The sequence below is a fragment of the Grampus griseus genome (assembly GCF_964374135.1).
Source record: "Grampus griseus genome assembly, chromosome: 2".
Taxonomy (NCBI): domain Eukaryota; kingdom Metazoa; phylum Chordata; class Mammalia; order Artiodactyla; family Delphinidae; genus Grampus; species Grampus griseus.
The window spans coordinates 48,372,079-48,388,774 of NC_139018.1; the positions used below are offsets into that span (position 1 = coordinate 48,372,079).

Sequence of the window (16,696 nt, forward strand, 5' to 3'; positions counted from 1 at the left end):
GGGAAGGAAGCTGAGAACTTGCAGAAATGTCAGCTTCTGGAGGCCTTTTAGTGAGCCTAGGGTCAGATATACAGTGGTCTAGATTAGAAGATTCAGATGGAGATCCTAAGTATGTTTATGGGCAAACATGTCTATGATGTATGTGTTGGAACTTAGGAACACTATTTGTGGTTAAGAACACCTGAAATGGCCCTATTCTGTGTAGTCTGAAGGCTGGCTTTCATTGTAGTCTGTTTGAGTATATTTGGCCTCCTAAATCTGTAACATGTGGTGGTGAATTCAGCCAAGCACCTTTTAGAATTGCAGCTCACATCTGTTAGACCTATGACTACATAGCAACCCGATCATGTCTGACAAGACCAGAATGTTCCAAATGGAATCTGTCAGAGGGAGGATCAAGTTGAGTCTCACAGGGCTTTATGTAACAATTTTACACAATGAGAATTTATAGGCATTTTGACATATACCACTAAAATGGAAAATTGGGATAGTTTTGATTATAAAATAACTCATTTTATGTTTCAGGAATGATGTGTCAGTGACATGCTTCTTTAAATATTGCTTTAAATATTTTAACTGTAAAGTGACATTTAAAAAAAATCATCCAGTTCTCCCTGGATTATGATAGTTATAGATAGGGCAAAATTTGATGACCTGTTGAGTCTCTCAGGTGAATTTTTTACCACCCATAATTTTGTAAAGTCTGAGCCAATTTGACCCTCCACTCCCACTTGGGTTTTTTTGTTTGTTTGGTTGGTTTTTTTGGTGCATAAGTGTAAAGGCCTGGAGATGTAGCTTGAAAAGGCATGAAAGGATGTGAGAAAATTTTGAAATAGTATCTTTTTTTCCTAGTGGAGTAAATTGTTATATTTGAGTAAGTCCATTTTATTCAGAAATCAGATTGAACAACTGTCTTTTAATGGTAGTAACACCAATAAGGGCTATTTGTTTTGTAGAATAGTAGGCCGGAGTGTTTTCTTTTAGGATGCACTTCAGTCTGAGTTACTGGGATTTCCTTTAGATGTTAGATTGTTTACAATAAGTAGATAATTTATTCTTTAAATTGAATTTATTTTTTAAATTTTGTATTGGAGTGTCCAAAGAAGTTAGAAAAGCCCTTTTTAAAAAAATAATATGTCAAAATCATGAACAATGTAAACTTCACCCTGTCTTAATTGTGGCATACTCATGTCAGAGCTCTCTGGGGAGAATAAGCTACTGGTAACCAAATATTTAGAATCTATGATTCATACAGCACTAAATATGCATTGGTTATTCTTCAGATGTAGTGATCATCAAATAATATCATGTTAGGGTTGTCATCAGGGTCCAACATGAGCCAATCAGAACAGGGTATGCTTAGAGCAGATTTGCTTATATTAGGAAGGAAAGGTAGGGTTACTGGGTTTAGATCAGAGCAGCATTTAACCACGTGTACGAAGCAGACAACACAAGAATTTTATAGGTGATAATCAGATGGCCTACAGTGTTGCTTATTGTTTGGCTGCCTCTAGCAGATAAACAAGGTGGATAAGCCTTAGATGAGGGGTTGAGAAAAACATAAGCAATGGGCTTATGATAAGCTCCTAGTTTTGAATAAGTACCCTTAATACCCTTAAAATGTAACCTTGTCCTGAATGCACAATGCGTGAGAAGAGGTTGGGATAGGTTGAAAGGTATAAAGTAGGGGTTCAGTCTAGTTTTTGCTTAAGAAAGGAAGAGGTTCATTTGGCATCAGGATTTAGAAAGTGGGCATTGACACAATGGTTCCAGTCACTTGTATAGTTGACAGAGCTAATTAAAATATGAAGAGCATGAACCATGCTTATTATTTTAGTATTGCTCCTTTCATAAGGTGAAGGGATAGATCTTTTTGGTTACCCAGGGACTATCTGGAAAACCTCAAAGATAATTTAGATGTAAAAGAATATTAACAGTTTTTTAGTAAAATTTGATTTGGGGGTTTAAATTTAGGAAAGACAAGAAAAGGAGTGTATATGTATCAGGTGGTGTGATAGGAATAATGGTGCAGCATTTGTAGGGTGATATGAAGTGGAGAGGGTCTGCGGCGGACATATGTTATGAACATGTCGCAGTGGTCCAGTCATGAGGTGATGAGGGCCCAAACAAGAATCTGTCCTTGAGACTGGAAAGGAAGGAACAGACGTGCAGGGGCCAATGCAGTGAGAACTGGCAGAGCTTAGTGACTGTCTGTGAGGGGAGGCACAAGAGCAGGTGAAGATGATGTCTAGCTTTTGATCCTGGGTCACTGGGAGAGAGAAGGAAACCCGGGACAGAAATGCATTTGTAGTATGGTGGAGCTGAGATTTAAAAGACAAGGAATTTTTTTTTCTGTTTCTTTAATTTTGTATCTATATGAGGTGATGGATGTTTGCTAAACGTATTGTGATCATCGTTTCATGATGTATGTAAATCAAATTGTTATGCTGTATACTTTAAACTTATACAGTGCTGTCTGTCGATTATATCTCAATAAACCTGGAAGAATAAAAACCTTAGAATTTCCTAAGTGGAAAATAATAAATTTAAATAAATAAATAAAAATAGCAGATTTTCAAATTAAAAAAAAACAAAACAGGCAAGGGAAAAGGCAACTGTAACCTTGTAAAGGAAGCAATAGAAGGAAAGATATGTGCTTTCTCATTCATTCTGTCACTTCATGCCACAATGGATCTGAAACCGTGTGTAGCATTACATAGAATATGAGTAGATGAGGGAACTGGTAGATGAGAGAAACAAGCATAGGAACTATCAAACCCAGATGTGATATTAGCACATAAGTTTACATACTGTAGACACTACCCTGCATGTTACTAGGTTTATAATGTAAATTTGGCTCTAGACTTCTTAGTAACCTGTGCAGGGACAGAAGCACTACCAGTAGAAGATTCCCAGTATCCATGAAAATGAATCTACTGTTTAGTAGGAGCACAGCTTTTCATGACACTGACCTGTGAATGTTTCCCTGTTGTTCACAGAAAGAGGACACAGCGATGTAACAGATGATGTAGTCTCCTGCCTGATCCCTATAGGGATTTGTGATGGAGCAAATGCATTAATATATGAATGCTGCTGGCCTTTCCCGCTGCCCTGCTTTAGGGAGTATTTTGGCTTTGTTCATTCCGTTTCTTTTCCTCATCCACCATGTAAAGACAGTTCTTCCTTTGCAGACTTTTTTTTTTTTTTTCTGGATTTTGTGGATGGATGACTAGTTGAGAGGAAAGGTAGAGGGATGGGAAGCCAAGGCGTCTATGTGAACTAAAGTTGGGAGAGGGACTCTTTAAGGAGTTTCTGGAGGAGAGGTCGGCTTGGAGGGGCCATGAGGCATGAAAGAAGCACAAGGAGAACAAAATGGTTTTAAGAAACATTACTGTTGGTTATATATCTCCTTCGAAAGGTTTGAGAAATATTAATCAGGGATTGTTTCATTTTGAAATCACAGCTGGTTGTTGGCATTTCTTCCATGGATGCTGGCACTACTCGCAGACTGGAGGGTGTGGCTCCTTGTTTCATTGTGGAGATACGGGGAGGCTACCAGGTGGGATGGTGGACCTAACGTGCTGCACTCCTGCCCTGGGCTAGACTGACATCACTGCAGATCTGAGCTGAGAGCACAGTTTCTCTCTGACAGTTAGACCAACAGCACAGGTGGCCTTGAAACATTGGAACAGGGGCCAAGCTTAAGACTTGATCCACTAAGAGTTGCAAACTAAGGGATAATGTACTGGTGTGTGTTCACTCCATAAAGGTAGCCTCGTCAGTAACAAAACAGGAAGGCTCAAGAAATGGCAGCTTGTTGGTTTCCAGGTCAATACAGATGAATGCCTTTCTTAAGACAACTCCAAGAACTGGCACAGGCCAGCTCCACACTCTGCATGGTTAGGACTGTCCCAGTGCACATATGATTATAGGACATTTCTTTGTGAGGACTGCCAAAAATTAGTATTCCTAGCCTCTCCTTCTTATACCTCCATCCCACCCCATAGAAAATTAGGGCTTTGGCTGATTAGTTTTTCCTCCTTCCCTGTTTTGTAAGCAGGGTCCTGCCTTTGGGAGACCAGTTCTTCTGAGGTTTCATAATGAGAATTGATAGGGAAGGGAGTAGGATGGTGAAGGGCTAGGGGTAGGCTGGTCAGGACAAATCAGGAGCTCTCTACGGATTTGGGAGTTGAGAGACTCTGGAGGAACTGTAGACATGATTGTCGAACACAGGTGGCGTTTTTTTTTCTGGAAGCTTTATTTATTACTTTTTACAACTTTATTGAGGTAGAGTTGACGTACAATAAACTGCACATACTTAAAAGTGTACTATTTGATGTTTTGATATATGTAGACACCCATGAAATTATCACCACAATCAAGATAGTGAACTTACAGATGAGATTTTAAGAAATAGCCTGTGAATTTTGTCTTGCCTTTGCTCTATTTAAGAAACAAATGTTAAGAGTTTTCATTATTTCAAAGTTACTTTTTGGTTGCCAAACTGTGTTTCTGTGACCAGGACTCCACTCAGATTCTGGGCCATTGCTTCAGTAGGGTTATGAATAATACAGAATTTAGATGGCTGTTTCGTTAACATTCTTCGATTGAAAATATAACTTCAAAAAGTACTTTTATGGTTGATGGGTGACTTGGGAGAGGGAAAGAGGCATAACAGTACAGCCATGGTTGCTGGACAGTCTGTTTGAGCCAAGGGCAAAGTTTCTAATCTCTAGTAGAATGATGGATTATGTGTTTTTTGGCAAGCTCCATTGTTGTAGCTGAGCTTTGGATAAGTCCTGGACCACAGAGAGTTGAAACTTACAATATTTAGCAAAAACTTGGAGTTGCGATATTCTGGGTTGCTCTTTAAAACCAAAGCCAAATGGCTTGGCAATCAGTAGAGCCAAGGGTAAAATTATGATCTTCTTATTGAAATGAGGGAGACTGACCAGGAGACTTGTCTGAACCACAGCAGAACCAAAATCATCCTCAGGAAACAAGTTTGAAGCTACTCTGACTTATAGATGAGCAAGAAAGACTCAGGACTCTGAATTTCTGTGGCATGGAACAAATCATTTTAGATTAGAAAATTTTAAAAGAAGATAGTATTCATTTCCCACCAAAGTTATAGAAAAATTTAAATAAAATTCTTATACACCTTCTGATTCTAAGCATGTACCTTTCTGGTTTGCTCTCCAGTAATAAATTAATTGTACATTGAATTTCCAGCTAAACCACTTAATTGGACTTACTGCATCAGGATACTTTCAACTGCAAGTAGCAGAGACCTTGGCTCAACTGGCCCAAATAATAAAGTTATTATCCCATTTAACAAACCCACAGGTTGAGCAGCTCCAGAGTTGGTTAGTTTAGTGACTAAAAGGCATCATCAAGAACCCAGGGTCTGCCGGGGGAGAGGTGGCTATTAAAACAAAATCAGGGTTCTGCTAACAAGGAAGAAGGGGGAGCAACCACATCTGTCATTCAGAATTATGGATAGAATCTGATTAAAATTGGAAACATACACCAAAGTTGGTCATTTTTGTTAAGATTCATTCTCAAGCCATTATTTCTGGCAAAAATCTATTAGCAAGACTAATAGTCTATAAAGACCAGTCCTAGTACATTGCAGTAAAGCCATATCCTTTGTATAGAGAATATGTGTTTTAATTCTTTTTTTTTTTTTCCTGTGGTACGCGGGCCTCTCACTGCCGCGGCCTCTCCCGTTGCAGAGCAACAGGCTCCGGACGCGCAGGCTCAGCGGCGATGGCTCAGGGGCCCAGACACTCCGCGGCATGTGGGATCCTCCCGGACCGGGGCACGAACCCGTATCCCCTGCATCGGCAGGCGGACCCTCAACCACTGCTCCACCAGGGAAGCCCTGTGTTTTAATTCTTAATAGCAGGCATTTAATCATTAAAATTAAAGTTAAAAAGAAGGAGACATAGAACATCTCTCTTTTGCAGTGCTCCAGTGTTTATCTGATCAATTAGAAGATGAGTCTTATCAACCCTGACCCTCAGGATCTATTAAGGTATGAGTTTTGTGTGAGTATGATTACCTGGACGCTTCGTACTCGGCTCATTCAACCTAGCCCTTTCAGGCTCGTGGCCATAGAACCATGGGCTAAAGAACAGTCAAAAGCAACTGCAAGCAACTGTTGTCATTCCTGTCTTTATAAGGAAACGGAGAACAGGATCAGTGTCAATAGCCGTCATATCAGACACCTGCCTCAGGCCTTACCTGGTCTTGTTCAAGCCTCCCCTGTGGGGACCAGCACTGCTGTGGGCTCAGGCAAACTTCATGCAGGTGCCCCCTGCCAGGGCTCCCCCTTCTCTATATGTTGTACCCCCCTTGTCTCCAGCCCCTTAGCTTCCCTAGTGTTGCTGAGGTGTGGGACAGGCCCTGTTTGGTACTCACACATGCAGACCTGAAAGTGCGAAAGGCAGTAATGCTCCATGGGGCGAACTTTTGACCTAGAGGAAGGGAACTGGTGGATAAATTCATCCTCCTTCATCCCTACCCGACACACAGCTTATATCATGGCTTTTTAAATAAGGACAGTCCTGACCGTATCAAAGCATCAGTTGAATTTAATGGCACAAAACTCTATCGAGTTTCCTTCCGTAGGCTCTCCTTCCTCCTGCCTCTCTCTCCTTGTCTCTCGTGCCTGCTCCCTGAACGTGCATCCCTAATAAAGTAGGGACATAGAAAGCAGCTCTGGGCTCTACTTTCTGGGGAACTCAGGTTAAGCCAGTAGAGTAGCTAGACCTAAAATCTACCTGTTCCTTGTATAAAACATGGGGTTGAGAAACCCAGTCTCATAATTAATAACGGAGAAAAGAGATACAGAGGTTAGAGGAGACATTTAATAATTATATTTAACACATTTAATAAATAAAAATTGTAATTTGGGGAGATGAGAAAAATTCCTTATTTAAAACAGGATAGGCTGAAGTCTGGGTTCTTCTAGGAAGGAGATGTAGGTTTAGGAGGATGGGGTGTGTCCTCTTTATCTTTTTAGCTCTTGCACCTCCTTTATGCTGACTGTAGAGTATATGCTCAATTGACACTTGCTGAATGAAAGGAGGAGAGAAAGTGATAGAGATATTTTAAAGTTGTGCAGAGGAGGTATGGTCAGAGGGCAAGTTGAAGGCAGGGAGTCAAGAGGAACAGGCGTGTCTCTAAAATCTGCCGGGCTGGGGCTATGAGCAAATCTGAATCTCTAACGCCTCGTGGTATTGTACTTTACCTACCTGAAGGGAAGCTGTAGGCCAGGGGACTTGAGGTGCTCAATTTCTGAGCATCTGTGATCTCGATTCCTTCTCTGTAGAACGAGAGCATTGAATGACATAACCTTTTTTTTTTTTTTTTCTTTTTTTTGCGGTACGCGGGCCTCTCACTGTTGTGGCCTCTCCCATTGCGGAGCACAGGCTCCAGACGCGCAGGCTCAGCGGCCATGGCTCACGGGCCCAGCCGCTCCGCGGCATGTGCGATCTTCCCGGACCGGGGCACGAACCCGCGTCCCCTGCATCGGCAGGTGGACGCTCAACCACTGCACCACCAGGGTAGCCCGACATAACCATTGATGGATCTACTCATTCTTAGTATGCTGTGATTCACTTCTCTAGGCTTTTCAGAGAGGGGGTCGTGGGGAGGCAGGAGCACTGGGCAGTGGGAAAAGCCTAGGTCAGTCTCAGTGGTGAATAGTGGAATAAGCAACCAAAGAAAGGGTTCTGAGTAGCAATTAGGACCCAGCTAATGTTGTATGACCACAGCCAGGCCCGGCAACCTGAGATTGTGAATGGAAAAGTCAAGGGCTGGAGAGATCCAGAGAAGGCTGATGATGCTGGGAGGCCTACAGAGTCAGACCCTGGGGTCCAGCCTCTGCACGGGATGAAGTGAATCCAGAAGGAGGTCAGTGTTCCTAAAAAATGGAAGGGGAGGTGTATTGCCATGTGGGAATTCGGTTCAAGGTTAGCTTGAAGAAGCAGAATTCCAACAGTCAATGCAGAGGAGGAGACTCAAAGTTTAAGGTCTTGGACTTGAAAAGTTGCAGACTGGGAAAATTGCACTCGGACGGAAGTAAAAACAATCTGAGCTCTAGACACAGTTGGTTAATAAGCTATGCAACCGTAGAAGAAGATTTCACCCCTTGGAGTCCTGTCCGTGGAACAAAGTGCAATTTTAAGGTTCTCTTTGTCTTTCATCTTGCATGGTAATGGGACAGTGGTGGTACAGCTCGTAGTACTGTTGTGCTGGGGAAATTCTATATAGGAATAAAGAGGCAGCTGTCCACAGAAAATCTTGATTTTACCCTGCTAGAGGGGACATCTGTGGGCGTCTGGGCTCTTCCTGCAGTATGGCAAGGAGGACCTCAGGCCCAGGCCCTTCATCCACATGCCTCTGAACCTCAGATTTTTATATTTTGAATATTCCTTTCTCTGGACTCTCTGCATTTGAATTTTTGGAAGCCTGTTGCATCTCAAGTTTTTAGCTTTTTTTTAAACAAAAAGGATGAAAAACTTAAGAGAGTCTAAGGAGGAAGATTCTCTTGCTGGTGTTGCATCAGATTCTTTTCTCTGGGGGAGGCCTGCTGTTGAGGCAGCCTGGGGTGGGTTGAAAAGGTTGTAACGTGTGCTGGCTTGGGGCCCAACATTGTTGAAAAATGCTCAGAGGAGACTCAGAGCACTTAGACTTTTGGCTTTAAAACTGCCTGTGTTTAGATGTTCAAATTTGTTTAAATATTTTCTCAGAGACAATAAAAGAACTTGAATAGAAATTTTTTCCATGAAACAAAGCCTTTCCTAACCTAGGCTGACAGGCTCTTTACAACAATAATAACAACCACTCTCATCTATTTTTTGATGTATAATGTTTGCTAGGTCTTAGGTCCTGTTCTAAGTGTTTCACATACTTTATCTCATTTAATTTTTTCAACAGTCTCCAAACTGAGTACTATTATCCTCACTCAAAGGTGAGGAAGCAGAGACTCAGATGGCTTGAGTCTACTATATACCAGGGTGAACTAGTAAACTTCAGAGTTTAGGTTTGATTACAGAGTCAATTTGTTTGACTTAAAATCCTGGTCTCTATCTGTGGTATGCTGGCGAGTGTCCAACAGCCGGCTCTTTGGGAGGGGAGGGGAGGTCTGCTTTATAGCGCTTGCCAGTTTCCTGGAGTGTAAATACCCCCAACCATGGCTGATTTCAAGCTACCTACTTGACCTCACCAAGCATGGAGTTGGGAAGAAATACATAAAATCGACTCTTGCTGGTATCAGCCGCCTCCAGCACACCACAGCTTACTTTGTTTGTTATACTGTCATCAAACACATTTTGGAGCCTGGAGCTAACTTGTATCACCCACGATTTAATGATAAGGTCCGCAGTCTCTCTACTCTTCATGTACCCCCTAGATTTATTTTTGGAGGGGGCCTTCTTGGGACATTAAGACAGAGTACTTACCCTGGCCAGACACTGCCCTAAAGACTTTTCTCACCTAATTTTCCCTACAGCTATTTTGAGGAGACTGCTGTTGTCTTCCTTATTTCACAAAATGAGGAAACAGGTGCTCAGAGTGCTCAAGGAATTTGGTGAAGGTCACACAGCTCACAAGTGAGTGAGGTGTGGCTAGACCAAGGCTAGACCTGAGTCTCTGAATCCTGATGAACTTTTAGGGAGGAACGGGGAAATAAATAAGAGGTTGGAGAGAGTAATGTGTGCCAAGCAAGGCTGGACACAGATGAAGTTTTATCTATATGATGGAAAAAAAAGAAAGCTCTCATTCACTAGTATCTGGGTGATAGCAAACATCAGAATGATTGGCTGTATTTCCATTTTTATGATCTGGATAATCTGGGAAAAAGCAATTGTGGTACAGTAAACATATGGAGGAATTGAAGGGCCTTGATTGAGTCCACCTTCGGCCACATCAGCTACATGATCTTGGATGTGTCCCTTGACCCTTCTTGGCTTTGACTGTCTCACTTCTGAAACAGTTGAACAGGCATCAACGGAGACAATGTAAGTGAATGGCATTTATGATCCAAATGTTTACATAATATTAAGTATGGGGGTTGAACAGACACAGCTGGACAGAAGGAACTTCCTTTTATTCACAGCCTTTGAGCTTCCAGGAAAAATGTTAAAAGTTGAGAATTAGCTCAATTATTGTATAATTTGGGGTTCAGTGATAAAAAGATGATATATAATTTCTTTCATCTTTAAGGGCTTTAAAAACTAGGTCCAAGATAAGTGTATTTTTCATGGAATTAAAAAGTTGTGAACTTATGAATGAATATCCGGAACCAGTCTTCTCCAGGAGAACTGGGTCTAGTTGTGTTATTCTGTTTCTTAGACTGTTTGGTTCTTGCTGATTTTAAGTTTAGGTTAGAAAACCACCTGAATCCAAATGGACTAAACGGTTGTTCCTGGACCCTTCTTAGAGCTGTCACCCTAAATTCACATTGCATGGTAATGGTAGGTATATCTAGCCAAAGGCTTATGAGAATTTTCTCACACATTGATACGTGCAAGTCACAAGCAGTCTTAGGTTAAGACTGATGCTTAAGGAATTAAATCCTGTACATTCTCCTTTGACCAGAAGGAATGTTGAGAAAGAAAAGTATGGCTCTGTTTCCCCACGTATGCGATAAAGTCTGAGACTTGCAAAAGAGCTTAAGTAGTACAACTTGTGTAAGAAGAATTCTTTGGGTGTAGTTAGTATAAACAGAGGGTCCTTGGCATGAACAGAGCCTAGGCAGCTGCAAAAGATTTGCTTAGAAAACCAAAAGATTAAATACTCTTAGAAGAGAGAGAGAGAGGAAATACCCACTAGGGTCTCTGATATTTCCTTTTTCTTTCCTACTTCTCCATAGCCTTCTAAGATTAAATATGCCTATCTATGGCTATTAAAAAAAAAAAAACCAAAAAACCAAAACAAGAAAACCTCTTCTACTTAAGAATAATCATATTGTCAGCATTTCCCCCTAATTTCCTTAAATTTAAACAAGCATGGGGGTCTCAGTTTTAGTCACAAGAAATAAATCATTTACATTCCCTTGCCTTCATATCTATTCTTTATGAAATCATTCATAAAAGGACACTGGTAGTAATTTAACCCCCGTGAGAATATTATGAGTTAATAGGAGTGATTGATGCAGAAAGGAAGGGCCTTTAAGTGAAATAATTAAATGCACATACCAAAATCAGTTTGTTTAATATGGAAAACTGTGGTAAGCAATAATACAATGTAATAAATTTCTTTGTAGTCTTGCTATTCCCTATGATAGAGCAGCTACCCATATGCCAAGTTTCTTAAGACACAAACATGAAATTAACCGGACCTTGTTTTATATATCCACATAATTTTTTTCAACTGGTTGCGTCTTCTTAAAATAGTCCTTATTGCTGCAGCAAAGTTCTCAGTTCAAAGCTGGGAAATGTGCAGTGTATAATTTCATCAGGAAGTTGGCACAACTTTAAAATTTTACGACAATATAGTAGAAATACTAATTGCTATTATGTTTAAAAATACGGGATTGTCAAAATGTGACTTTTTGGACTTAAAATCAGAAAAATTTCTATTTGATTAGAAAATATAACACAAGGCAATTGAACACCACAATGTGGAAAGCTATCCAGGATTATTATTAAGTGAGTAAAAGCAAGTTTTCAAACAGTACGTATAAAATGCCACCATTTTTGCACTTCTATAAATACTGTATATGTTAGCATATACATGGAGGAATATACACTAAGGTGTTAACAGTAGCTATGACTAGAAGCTAAAATTATTAAAGGAAACTTTTGTATTCAATATAACATATTTCTGTAACATTTAAATTTTTTATAACAAGCATGTATCACATTTGAAACCAGGTAAAGACTGTTTTTAAAATCTGTATATACAGATGGCAGATAAGCATATGAAAAGATGCTCAACATTGTTAATAATTAGAGAAATACAAATTAAAACCACGGTGAGCTACCACAGCACATCTATCACAATGGCTAAAGTAAACAATAGTGGCAACATCAAATGCTGGAAAGGATGAGGAAAACCCGTATCATTTAGACATTGCTGATGGGAATGTAAAATGGTACCACAACTCTGGAAAACAGTTTGACAGTTTGGTTTAAAGTTAAACAGACACTTAGCATATGACCCAGAAATTGCACTCCTAGGACAAAAGAATGAAACTTATTTTCACACAAACACCTGTACATGAATGTTTATAGCTGCTTTATTCATAATCAGCAACATCTGGAAACAGCTCAATGTCCTTCAGCTAGTGAGTGGATAAAGAAACTGCAGTACACCCATAAAATGGACTACTCAGCAGTAAAAAAGAATAATGTACAGGTACATGTACCAACATAAATGAATCTGAAATGCATTATGCTAAGTGAAAGAAGTCCAGCTCAAATAGCTCTGTGATTTCATTTATATGACATTTGGAGAACAGATTAGTGGTGTCTAGGGCTGAGAGGTGGGGTGAGGGAAGTGGATGCACTGGGCAATGTTTTAGGGTGATGGAACTTTCTGTCTCTTGATTGTGGTAGTGATCATACAGCTCTAAGCTTTTGTCGAAACTCGTAGAACTGTACACCAAAAAAGCGAAATTTACTGTACGTACGTTTTAAATTTATTTATTTATTTATTTATTTTTGGCTGTGTTGCGTCTTCGTTTCTGTGCGAGGGCTTTCTCCAGTTGCAGCGAGCAGGGCCCACTTTTCATCACGGTGCGCGAGCCTCTCACTGTCGCGGCCTCTCCCGTTGCGGAGCACAGACTCCAGACGCGCAGGCTCAGTAGTTGTGGCTCACGGGCTTAGTTGCTCCGCTGAATGTGGGAGCTTCCCGGACCGGGTCACGAACCCGTGTACCCTGCATCTGCAGGCGGATTCTAAAACCCTGCGCCACCGGGGAAGCCCCTGTATGTACGTTTTTGTTTGTTTGTTTGCGGTACGCGGGCCTCTCACTGTTGTGCCCTCTCCCGTTGCGGAGCACAGGCTCCGGACGTGCAGGCTCAGCGGCCATGGCTCATGGGCCCAGACGCTCGGCGGCATATGGGATCCTCCCGGACCAGGGCACGAACCCGTGTCCCCTGAATTGGCAGGCGGACTCTCAACCACTGCGCCACCAGGGAAGCCCTGTATGTACGTTTTAAAATAGCTATTAAAACAGAAAAATGTTATTGAAAGAAAAAGATCTAATTAGTGTTTTATGAGAAAAATATATATTTCTTCACAAGTCTCTATTCATCCTGTAAATTTTCTGGGTAGAGTTAAGAGAGACTGCTTTTAAATTGACAAAGGCAGTTGCCAAGTGTGAATGAACTGTGATTCTCTTGCTACTTGAGGAGAGATTGGGAGTTCAGAGCCATCACTTGCAAACTCTCTTTATAAATGAAAACTGTGTGAAGTGTAGGTCAGTGCTCAGTTCTTCAGGAGTGGATGATACAGATGTGGAAGATGTATGTCCATTAAGGCTTTAACCCCCTTCACGCCTGAGGGTTGCCTTTCCCCCACCCACCAATTAGATGCAAAACGTTGTTTCATCCTACTTGTCTTAAATTCCTATGCTCCTTCTTCCTTTTATTAAAACCATGAGTATAGAAGCCCTTGAGGGCCACAGTAAGCAAGGTTCTCTCTCCTGTGACAGTTTCATGGAACCTAACTGTGTATATCTGCCTGAGCTCCAAAATGTACAATGGAATGCTTTGGTGGGCGGCGTGAGAATAATCTCTTTAGCAGTTAGCATGGTATTTGCCAAATATAAAGCAATGTTTTCAATTACATTTTTCCTTTAAGTGTGTGTGTATTATGGAAGGGCAATTTAAAAAAAACTAGGAAAAAGAAGGAGGAGGAGAAGGAGAAAACAACACAAGAAAATCTGCTGGCCTGAGGCCAGAAGGCTGAATTTTTCTTGGTTGCGTTCATTTCCCAGCTCAGCGTAGAGATGAGGCCTGTCCTATTCACATGGCTTATTAATGAGTCAGGCTTTGGGTTGTAAATAGAAGGGCCAAAACAGATCATTCCAGGTAAGTGAGTCTTTAAAATGGCACCCTAAGTAATGGTTAGGATGCACCAGATGTTCTTAGTGAAGTCACCACTTCACAGAACGGCTTACCCAGGAGTCTCAGCTGAAGGAAGCGCCCTTCCCCAAATGCCTATCATTTTATTTCCCTTCTTGGAATAGAACACCTTCCCCCCACCCCCCGCCCCTGCCCCGTCGGAAAATAACATTGGGAAGCTACCATTCTGCTTATGTGATTCTGTTATTCTGTTTACTGTGGCTGCCAGATGCTTCAGTTAAGGGCTAAAAGGTGGTCTTTCCAACCGAAACTATCAAGTGAATGCTTCCACGTTGAAGTCAAGGGAACAGGGGTCTATTAAGTCCTTCCCGTATACCTTGTCTTTGAAGAGATCACAGCCAGAGAGTTCAGCAGAGTACATCACCAGCACTTTGAACTGATCTGAGAGAGGATGCTTCTTCCCATCATCTCTGTTTATTGCCGGCACTGCGTGGGGCACAAAGGGCTGGAGCTTTGGCTCCATGGTTGCTAGCCTGGGAACTTGAAATTTGATTCTCTTCCTGCTACGATGTGTGAACGAGAGACTGAAACTTTCCGAGTCAGAGTTTTGTCACACTAAAGCAAGGGGATTGGAGTACAGGATTTCTTGGGCCCCTTCCAGTTCTAAAAGGCTATGAGTCTATGAAATAAGAGGAGAAAAACATATGAAACCCAATGAGATCAAATCAGTAATGGAGTTCAAGGATACATAATGCTCAGGACTGTTCCTGAATCATGAACTCACCTGTCCATCAGGATACTGCTCATTGAATATATAGAATAAAAATTAAAGAAGTGGCAAAGGGGTGACGAAGGACCCTATTAAAGGACAATTTAGAAGGATGGAGATGTTTAAAATTCTAGGACACATGGTATAATGATGATACTCAAGCTTTTGAGGTAGCCTGCCCAGGTTTGAATTTCAGCCTCGGTACTTGGTAGTTGTGTATCCTTAGCTAAATTGCTTTTCTGGGCCTCCTCAGAATGTAAAAAATTCATCAGGTGTAAAAAGAAATAATAATATTTTCCTCAAAGAGTTGCCATGAGGATTAAATGAAGTAATGCACGCTTGCCTGGATCATGAAACATTTGAAGTAGATTGCCAGCACTACTGCTGCTACTACTGCATAGAGTATATAGTGAATGATAATACTCCAGAACTACATAGAGCAGCGGATGGTGGTAGTGGGACGGCACTGGTGGAGTGACTAAGGTACCAGCCTTGGCATGCAAAGTCTAGGGTTTTAGTTCAAGGTAACACAGAAGCAAAGAACGTGGCCACAAACAAATTCCACAGTGTCAGTGCCACTGGGCATGTACTACCATTTACTAGCTAGGCAACTTCTGGCCATGTCTCCCGACCTCTCCAAGGTCTCCCCTGAAGATACTAATGCTTGCCTCTCAGGATGTTGGAATGAACTACATGAGATAATGCATGTGAAATCGTGCACTGTAAACCACAAACTCCTCTACTGATGTAAGGATTGTTATGACCTAGTAAGATAATGAATGAAAACCTATGACAGAAGTCTTTCTAAAATGATACATCCATTTCTCTGACATGTCTTTGCTTTTTTTTTTTTTGATGACATCTACAGGAACATGTATTACTGATAGACAAAACATTAACTGTCTGTGGTGCTTTATCATTTTTACCTGCTTTGCATAACCTCCTTTCATTCCCACAACCTGAAAGGTGCGTAAGCTATCTGTCTTCATCCTGACCCTGTGCTTAGTTCTAATCAGCGTCTTCCTCCCCAGCTGCCGTGGTCTGGCCTCTGCTCCCCCTCCCCGCTTTTCACTCATGCCATGTAGTTATTACTGCAAGCAGATGTAAGAATAATATCCAATGCTCCTCTTGAATGGTAAGTCAAGGGAAGCCTTTGAACAAGGAAGGCACATATTCAGGTATTTTAGGAAGCTTACTTAACAGCAGCTGAACTCTGACAGACTGGAACTTGTGAGCTAAGACTGGGTGGATTAGAGTGTTGTTTAATGACAAGGAGAGGTGGTAAGTGCCTGGACTTGAGTGACGGCAGGGAGGATTGGAAGGGGGTAAAAGACTGGAGAACAGGAGGCAGGAAATAAATCTACAGAATTTTATTCGTTCAGTAAATATTTATGGAACACTTACCATGTGTCAGGTATTACATTAGGGGCAGGGAATACACCAGTGAGCAAAAAAGACAAAATCTTGATCTCTGTGAATCTGTGGTCTGTGGCATTTGTCAAGTACTTGGATGTACACGGAAAGGGAAAGCGAGAAGTCAAACAGAGGCGGCTGAGGTTTCAGCTTGAGTGTCTGGGGACATGGCGTCACAGTTGACAGCAATGAGAGGCAGGAGGAGGACTGGGTTGGTGTGAAAGGTGACACATTCGTTTTCCGCACAGTGAACTTGGAGAATTGCTATAGAATTAAAATGCTTTCCTGAAAGGAAATGAGCTCAGGATTAACTCTTGGGTTCTGTGACTGGCACCATGTGATCTATGTGGAGTTGTACGGTTTAATCAATGTTTTGTTTTTTTCTTTTTTTTTTTTTTTCGGTACACGGGCCTCCCACTGTTGTGGCCTCTCCCGTTGCGGAGCACAGGCTCCGGACGCGCAGGCTCAGCGGC

At 41.5% G+C, this 16,696-nt stretch overlaps 1 long non-coding RNA gene across 1 annotated transcript in view; it reads left to right on the forward strand.

Moving 5' to 3' along the window:
* Positions 1 to 5,832, forward strand: part of LOC309818815 — a 67,496-nt gene extending 61,664 nt beyond the window's left edge. Inside the window, exon 3 of the long non-coding RNA XR_014296381.1 lies at positions 5,736 to 5,832. This is a non-coding gene — a long non-coding RNA (uncharacterized lncRNA). The remainder of the gene's footprint in view (positions 1 to 5,735) is intronic.
* Positions 5,833 to 16,696: the final 10,864 nt, after the last annotated feature.